We start from the raw sequence: 9981 nt of genomic DNA on the forward strand, positions 1-9981 counted from the left end.
CAGGCAGGAAGAATTAAGTGACTGGCTTCAGATGAGTGAGCACCAGAGGCAAACATGACTGGCATTAAGGGAATTTAGGTAACAAACTTAAAGATTGGGACATAAGATACAACAGCTTCTGTCAGAATAATTTCTTTATTCTACAACAGAAAAGCAAGGCTGGGTTGTGAAGCTCAGTGGTGAAATACTTGCCCTAACCATGTGATTGTGCTAGATTTGAGTTTTAGCACCACAAAAATAACTAATAAATAATAAATTGAGAGAAAAGCAATAGCATTACAGCACTAAAGGTAAAGGATTCAAACACCAAATGCTTGGAAAAGCCAAGCTTTCTTTTATACCTAAGTTCCTTTATACACTCAGGGCCCAATGACTTTTGCCAAGGGGAGACTTCAGTACCCACGGGACCTCCTGGGAGCATAGATAATACTGGAACTAAACCCACCCTGTTCAAACAACAGCAATGAAATATTTGCTGTCACCACCTAACTCCTGTAATCACTAGCTTTTACTAAACTTGGAAAGTAGGCAAAGATGAGGGAGAAACACAACTACCTGTTTCTTTCCTCCCTCGTCCTCTTCCTTTTGCCTGGACTATCATGATCTCAGTTTCTTCTGTAGGCAGTTCATTGATTTTTTGCAAGAAGAGCTCTCCAGAGCTTCTGCCATTAAGACGATGTCATTCTCCAGGCTGGATGATGAGGAAACAGGTGGGGTAGAGCTGGAAGGCCCCTTCTTCCCATCTCTGTGGACGGGACACAAAGGCCACCCCCCATGCCCCAAACAACACATGGAGCATTGTACCCAGGCTCCTTCCATGATATGGACTCCAGGGGGCCATAATGGTTATGCACTGGTATTCCTAACAAGACCTATCCACCTGAATCTCCCTTCCGTTTTAAGCTCCAAGAAACTATCCTTGTGCCTTATGTACCTACCACCTCAGTCAATTTCCTTACAGGAGGCCCTCCTTTACTTTTGGACTTCTTCAGATACAACTCAAAACAAACTCACTAGAAATACTTAAATACACAGCATTTTTTTTGGTGATGAATACTTTTTAGGACTTTTCCAACAGTGCTCCCTAATGTACCCCAATGGCAGCTCAGTGAGGTTTGAACAAAGCCCTCATCACATTGCCTTATGGATCCCCACTCTGTCACCACGTCCAGAACATGCTGTCCCCGTTCAGCTCTAAACTGAGGGCCTAGTCTGTACATTTTAATTTCCACCTAAGTGGTGAGAACTAAAGCTTTACAAAACACAGTAAACTTCAAGAAACTCACCTACCCATCTCTTCTGGGCAATTTTACCCACTACACCGAGCAGAGGTCAAAGCTGAGTTCTGTATAGTTGTCTCCCTCCAGAGTCGTTCTATTTGAAAGGGTTGGTTTTAATCACATCTGTGGTCTGAACTGTAAACAAATGATCTGGCTTCATGGCACAGCCGAGCCGAAAGGTTTGGCTACGTACGGGGTTAGAAGTGAACCCTGGGTCTGTATGTAAGACCAGGAGGACACTGGATTTTATGGCCATGTCCACAGTTCCAGAGACTGTGACCCACAGAACAGCTGGGGTCTGCAGCTAGCCCCACTGTACCCTCTCACATCAAGGTTTTGTGCCTGAGCACACCTCTGCAAAACTCTAAGTTGTGCAGGCTCTTTTACTCTGAAAATTTACACATCCAATGGACCATCTGGTATCATCTGTCCTCATACTTCTTATTAGACATGCTCAAGAACTAAAATAAAAACCCAGGGTACTTGAGGCAGATGCTTCAGGCTAACAAGGATAATGCCCTCCTCCCCACAAAAGAAACACCCAATCCTATGCACAATTACATGTCCCATTATCCTACTTCTGGGAGTCCTCTTGCTGTCATACGACAGCCCAGCTATCCTCCGACCCTGCCCGCCCTTAAGGCTCCTGACAAGTATCCCTATTTTTACTTCCCCTTCTTCCTAAGCAGGGGAACTGGACCTCTGCCCCCAACGTCTCACCTTGTTATAGATGTAACATTGTAAACTAGTGTTGAAGTCCTGGATACATTCCTGAGCATTCCAGTAATAGTTGTTTTCCAAGCGCTTCTTTATTGTTCCCATATCCATGGGTGTTTTAATGATCTTATAGTAATCCTGAGGAGCAGAGAAATCAAAGGCCAGTGTTACTGGGCAGCCATGGCTGCTTGGGCATGTGAGCTCTCTATGCCTTAGTAACTCCACAGCCAAAGATTTTCCCATGGTGTCAATGAAGAACTGAATGTCAAGTGAGTAGTGGGCAGATCCTAAATACTGGATGGCAATCTGGACCAGGGTATATACAAGCTAACAGGTTGTCTTCACGGGGGGAGAGGGGGAACAAATACTTTCTTTTTACATAAAACAAAAAAGATAATTAGTGTATACACAGTGTATTTTTGATCAATATCTGCCTTCATCTCCCAATCCCCTCATCAAGGCCTCCCTTGTTTTCCTTTTTAAACATTCCACTAAGTCAAAGTAGTGATGCCTGTATGTGCATGGGTGGGACTGTTAGGGGCATCAGCACCTCCCAGTAGACAAATCCCCAAAAAAAAACTGATTCTCCTTCCTCTCAGCAGCCAACTGGTACTATCTCCTCAGGTAGGGGGGAGCCTTATAAGCTCCCCTCTCTTTGGGAGTGTTAAAATATCCTTCCTTGTAAGTATCAGGAAAGGCACACAGCATTTTAAAAAGGCAGTTCTTGGGGGTAGAGGGAAAGAGGAGAGCATCAAGGTACTGTTCAAAATTAAAGTAGGCAATGAAGTTTGAGATGTGCTGACACCCAGAAAGAAAGGGCTACTTATTGTCTATGCAAGAGGAGGCACATTCAAGCGTCTTGCTCTGGTAAAGGTGCATCTATACACCCAGGTCAAAGGGCAACTAAAAAGCAGACCTTCTAACATTTCATGCTGTCTCCCCCCTTCCTTAGAGAACTAAAAACAATAAACTAACCCCTATGGAAATCTAAATATTTTTATTCTGTGGACAAAACTCTGAGAACAGTGTTTAGACCTGCATGGCTGTGTTTCAAGTGGCTCAAAGACAGAAGGACAGCATTAAAGGGCAAGCTGAAGAGCAGTGGGATAAAAGAATGCTGGGGGAAAGAACGGAAGAGCTAAGGCAATGGGCTTAAGGGAGGACAAAAGGTCAAACTGCATGTGAAGACATAGGGGCCCCAGAAAACACAAAAGGGGGGCCTGGAAGGCGGCTTTTCTAATAGTTCTGAAAAAGTAAGAGCTCTTAGGCACCAGCTGATTAGCCCCCAGGTCTATTCAGATTAACGGTCTTGAGATTCCTCTTGTTCAGCAACCTTTCTTTGAAGACATCAGTAGAGGTACATACCTGCAGTTTCAAACCTTAGGAGGGGTATACAGTAAAAGGACCAGACCTGACTCTATAACAAGTTCAAGGCCAGCCTAGGACTCTGTCCCTTCATTTTTAAAAAGGCTGCTAAATGTGGTAACAAAAAGAGAGTAGGATGCACATCATCCGAAAGAGGGGAATTCAGGTTCACCTTAAAGAGTTCCAGCCTCTGCACCTGACAGATTGTAACAGACAGGCACCATCTACCATATACTTACTTACTGGCCAGGATATTCCATAACCTCACTTGAGTTTTAGGAATCCCAGCATGTTCCTGTGAACTCACCTGAGTCCCCTAGGAATCTCTTACATTGGTTGGACTTTACGCCTTCATGATTCTGTGCCTCTGCCCCTATAAATCTTTCTATTAAAAAAAACTTATTTTCTATTCTAGCCCGGACATAGGTTTCCCTCAAATCCAAGTTTCTTCAAATAGCAGTTTCATATCCTCATCATTTCATTCACCACTATCACAATCTGGTTTGACTTCTATGTCATATCTCTCTAAGGCTATTGGTCTTTCTAACAGCCAACAGCATCATAGTGTGGGACTCTCTGACGTAGCAATCTGGGCACTACTGTTTGCTGGTGATTATTTGGCCTCTTCAATAAGAGCTCTCCTTGCCCCTCTTCTCATAAAGTTTGGAAACCTGCTTCCACTCCCAGCTCCTTACATCCTATTTGACCTAAGAGTGTTGGCTATGGTGGTCTAATGAGAATAGCTGCCATAGGCCCATATACTGAAATGTTTGGTCCCTATTGGTACACTGTTTAGGAAGGATTAGAAAGTGTGGCCATGCCAGACGGTGGTGGCGCACGCCTTTAACCCAGCAATTGGAGGCAGAGGCAGGCGGATTTCTGAGTTTGAGGCCAGCCTGGTCTACAGAGTGAGTTCCAGGACAGCCAGGGCTACACAGAGAAACCCTGTCTTAGTCAATGGTAGGCAACTACACACACACACACACACACACACACACACACACACACACACACACACACACACACACACACACACAAGTTCGTAACCCAGGTGTCTTGTCTCTTCTCCTAAAGCCAAAAGACATATTTAGTGGACAACACAGTTATTAGAACTGTGATTTTTTCTAGACAGGTCAGAGTAGGTTATCACATTTGAAGAACTTGAACACCCATTAGAAGCTAAGCCACCAACTCCATATGAAGAAGTTCTAGCCCTCATAGACCCAACCGTATAATGGCTACCATCACATAAAACACAATTGGGCAGGGGCGCATGGAAATTAATACATACCAGAGAGTAACTTAGAGAGCCTTGGCCTTTAAAGGGAACTATGAAAGCACTTGTCCTAACATTCACTGAGGCTCAGTATAGTAGTTCAGATTGTAGAGCTGTCTGCTAGGGCTATGTACAAATGGGACACTCCCCAAGAAAGACAAGACCAAGGTAAACTGGAGGAGAGATCCCCAGAGGACAGTGGGCAATCCCCTTCAACCCGCAGAGCCTGCATGCATCACTCCCTAGGAGATAGCTACGGCTTTCCCAGCTTAGGGAGTGCTTTAGTGGTACTTCAAGTGATTGCTGTTGCAGTCATCTCTGCACAGGCTGACCAACCACAGCTAAGAAAAAGGCTTGAAGTACTAGTTGGGTTCTGACATCAGCTCACCTGTTTTTAAACTTTGTCCATATAACTTTACCTGGGGTCCCAATTAACTAAGAAATCAGTTAATGTCTAGCCCAGTTAGCTTCCTCTTTCTTCCTGTTTGATTTTCAAGTCTAAATACAACAACAATATACTGAAAAGGCCACTGTAGACACTGAGTGTCAGAGTTCAATGACTTCAAACCAACTCTACCCTTCTGCAGAATCTGCTTCACCAGGAGAGACTGGTGGTGGTGGAAACCATAGCCCTACCCAGACAGCTACTCACAGGGAGGTTCAGCTTGACGGCATCCACAGGCTGCTGGAAAGGCCACGCAAACTGGTGTTTCCATAGTGTCTTGAGCACCACTCTGAGCAGATATTGCAGTTGGTTGGTCGCCTCTTGGGCTTGTTAGGTTGGAGGTCTCTGGGGTGGAGGATTGGTGCTGGCTGCATTTGCTGGCTGGGTTTGGGCCTGGGCCTGCGTTGTAGACATTTGGGAAGTTTCTAGTCCATCCCCCATTACTGGCAGATTTCTCAATCGTGTCCCAGGGCCGCTCTCTGTAGACATGCTAGTGATCCCATCACATTCTTCACCAGGCACTCTACACAGAAAAGAAAACAAGCCCCATCAAAAACCAGACAGCACATAAGCCAAACTAGAAATGAGTAACCCTGGCTGCAGACTCAAAGATTGGGCTTCGTTGGATTATCTGGTCAAAGGTGGCTGGGAGAGCTATTCCACCCTCCAACTAAAAGAGCCCTACTAGTAATCATCTCTGTTAAGACCGGACATTGGGCTTGGTGGTGATGCCAGTAATCTCAACTACTCTGGAGGCTGAGGAAGGTGGTTTTGCTAAGTTTAAGACCTATATGAACAACTCAGTCAGATTTGTGTCACAAAATAAAATAAGAAGGGGACTGGGTGGATATACCTCAGTGGTAGAGTGCATGCCTAGTAATACAATTCCATTAAACCCCCTACCCCCAAAAAAGTGACCATCTAGCACAGAAGATAGATATTACTATCAACAACCAGGGGCAGAGCACTGAGTAGAGCTGATAAGGAGCAAGTGAATCCACTGGGAACTACAGAGAGAAGGTATAATAAAGCTATGTTTCATAAACTTGCATGGCCCTTTCTCCTACAGACCTTTAGAGGATGCTGGCTGTGTGATGGGATAAGATAATGTAAGCCCTTGCTATATCTGTGAATTATAAAGCACAAAATCAAGTTAACACTTCTATTTAGGCCGGGGTACAAAGAGAGAACAGTAAGGTAAGGCTATGCACTTGGCTTTGGACAGCTTCACATTTATTAGACATTCTCTGGGTAAATATTCAATAACATGTTTAACTGAGAAAAGAAATCTCATGAAAAAGTAGTAACTGGGCTCATTAAAAAAAATCATACTTGTCTATTTACCATCCCAATGAAATATACTAAGGGTTTATAAATAAACCACAGGTGAGGAGCAGCAACCTCTCTCACTCTGATCCCCAGCTCAAAAAGAGTAAGTAGGATAGGAAGGGCTTCATGGCTATAAAACCTTGACCTGGTATCTCTTTGACATAGCACTAGAGATGGCGAAGGGGGTACCAAGAGCTGGAACTAAATATATACATCTACCTCACATAAGTCTGGTGGGGTGATGATGAAAAAGACCAGCCAGGCAGCCTGTGAAAAAGCAACCCAGAAGCGAAGAGATAACTGAGCTGTGAGTTCAGAAACAATTTGTTGGAGGGTAAGCATGGTAAAATACTGCATTAGTCTAGCTAGTATCATGGATTATGCTAGTTCCTTTCCTTTAAAGAGGGGATGGCAGGGGAGAGGAAGAGACAGACACACCAGACACAGAGTGCCTCCAATAAAGCTAAAGGACAGACTTCCAGTTTGGTTGCCACAATCAGATTTCTCCTAGAAAGCTTAGAACATGCTTGTAATCCCAAACGTTGCAAGGCTGAGGCAAGATCATGAGTTCAATGCCAACATGGAACATACAATTGTCTCAAAAGAATGTTTGAACACACACATACGCCCTCCTGCTCCTTCTGATGCTACATGCTGAACATGTGCCAAGTGGGCAAATAAGTGTGGGGCAGGCAGGCTGTGGAGCAAAGAGACAGGCTAATAGCCCAGGGCTCTCATTCTCACCCACCACAATACTGTTACTATCACTCCTATATACAACCACGGGGAAATGAAATGCTCTGGGAATTAAAATCCACCTCCACTGCAGTGACCTCCCACCTTCACGATCAGACTCAGTCATTTACTTAGCCAGTGTGTCTCACAGGAGCTACATGGCAGTCTGTGGCATTTAGCAATTGACAAGACATTCTGAGTTGATTAAATAACCCTTAATCAATGCCATAGAAAAAGTCTGGGCTGCTGCTCTAGCCATGGACAAGGAGAAAAGATACTGTACTGATGATGACAAGGTATGCTCCATGTGCTCCTGTGGTGAGGGAAGTAGAGACAGGTCTCATCAGTACAGTGACAACAGAGGCACTGATCTAGGCAAGACAGACAGCAGCATTTATGAGGAAAAAAACAATGATAGCTAAGAATCTGACAGTTAAGGCAACTGTTTAAGCCAACTTAGGAGGTCAAAAAAAGCTGGCCCCCCCCTTTCCACTTTCACTCTGACCTGTTAGCAAGGGGCAGAAGGCCACATTTACTAAGACAAGAATTATAAGATAGTCAAGGAACAGAATTCTCTAATTCCACATATTGTTTCAACCTTAAATGCTCATGACCCAAGGGAATACCCTGACTCTGAATCTGTTCCAAAAGAAATGCTGTAATAACCTGTTTTGAGGTTTAGGAAATAAGATGAAAGAAGAAGCAAGGGTGGACAGTGTGGTACTAATACCAAGGTGTCTCAAGGACATCATGTAAGTGAGAGGGTCACTGCAAGCACTGACACAATGCAATCAGTCTTTTGTTAGGCTCTAGTATATTTCTTTCAAAGGTGCTGCAATTTCTAAAGCTTAACACCTTGTTGTTAGTGTAATAAAAAAAGCAAGTATCACAAAGACAAAAAAAGGGGAGAAATAGGTGGTACCCAACCAATGTTCTCAATCTGAGAGGTTATACTTACTGTATATTTTTGAGACAGATGGTCATTAAGAAGTAACTATAACAACATACAGATAAAGTAGTTCTCCTTTCAAAAAAAATGATTTTTTTTTGAAAAATCATTTCAGCAGAGCTCTTGGGGCATTAGAAGTTTCACAAAACTAGTGAGTGCTTCCTTTGACCTGAGTCCATGTGAAAAGGATTTCAATGTGTGTAGGCAAGTGTATACATTGTGTGAGACAAAAAAACAAAACAAACAAACAAAACAAAAAACAAAAAAACAAACAAACAAAAAAAAAACACCAATCAAGCCTAGAGCTCACTTATCAGTGAGCAAGTCTTGCTAGCCAACTTGCCCCTGTGGCCACTGTGCCCATCTGACATTCAATTTCTGAGGATCTGAACTTTAGTCCTCATGCTGAGTAGCAAGTGCTTAACTTCTGAATTAGTGGAAATATACATATTATAATGAACAAACTTGCACATGTACATACTATATACATACATATTCCCGAAGTTTACCAACTATTAATTAAGTATGCCATCTTCTCAGGACATCTTTGATACTACCTTACCTCTTAAAATGTGAGCTGATGTGTATATCCCATGGATAATTGCATTATAACCACTGCCAAGAAGTTTTTAGTAGGTTGAGAGCAGCCACATTGCTACAGAATCAGGTTCCATTAGTCCCCACAAGCCCAGTGACTCTCAATTCTGCCCTGTCTCTTCAGACTACATCTTTCTTGATATACAACACATAGGCAGCAAAATGCCAGAGAGGTAAGGAACAGTTATGAATGTTGGTTAGCTAGTTAACGTATTGGCCCTAGAGCCTAAAAAACTCTTCACTTCTAGGGTTGATGATACTTTATGTTCTACATTATAGACTTGACCTATTATTAGCTTAATTAACCCTCACAGCAACCTCATAGGTCAGACAGTGGCATCATCATCTTCACCATGATACCCATACAACACAAAAGTCAACTAGTGGTCACGTGGAGTAGCACATACTTGGTGTGCTCTGATCCAGAGTAGCTTCAATCAAGAACAGGAGCAATGACATTAGCCTTCGCTGCTTGGCTGCAGCACAGTAATACTTCATATCCCTCAACAAGGCCTGCTCTCAGTACCAGATGTAACCAAGTATCACAGGCTCATGAGCTAGGGCCTCCTCCAGCCAGATTCTAGTAGTGCTATCTCCAAATATTTTCATTCCCAATAAATCAGAAACTGAGAAACTTTGTGGTAATTGCCATTGTTTACCAAGGAGACGGGACATCATTATAGGCAAAATCTGAAGCACAATTCCCGGGTGAAGCTTGGTATGTAAGAAGGACCTGAACAAACATAGCTTAAACTTGTTTCCTTCTGCCAATGTGGCTAGCCCAGGCCCATACAAGGAAAAATATATTCAAATTACATATATCCATTAAGACATGGAAGTCAGGGAGAGGGGGAAAAAAAGACACAGAATAACACCTCTCGATAAGTACAAGATTGAATAAAGCAGTTGAAAGTAGTGACACAGTCTACTCAGAACAAAAAGAAAGAGGTAAGGGACACTGATAATTGGAAAAATAAATTCAGAAAAAGAAAACAAAGACTTTATAGGTAAATGAACGGAACTGCAAAAGATCATGCTGAGTGGGGAACCCAGATCCAGAAAGACAAACGTCCTTATCTCTGTCTCACTGGAGGATAAGGGGACCATTACCAGGGTAACGGTTTGAGGAAACGAGTGGTGAGTAACAAGGTATAAGTGATCTGATCTGGGGTGGTGGTGTGTGGTTAGGGAGGGTAAACTTAGGGAGGCTTGGTGGAGAAAAATACAGAAGAGTATGACAACAGTAAGAATGTCTGAAAAAGTCATAAGAATCACACTACTAACTTAC

Source organism: Arvicanthis niloticus, chromosome 22, assembly GCF_011762505.2.
Source record: "Arvicanthis niloticus isolate mArvNil1 chromosome 22, mArvNil1.pat.X, whole genome shotgun sequence".
Lineage (NCBI taxonomy): Eukaryota > Metazoa > Chordata > Mammalia > Rodentia > Muridae > Arvicanthis > Arvicanthis niloticus.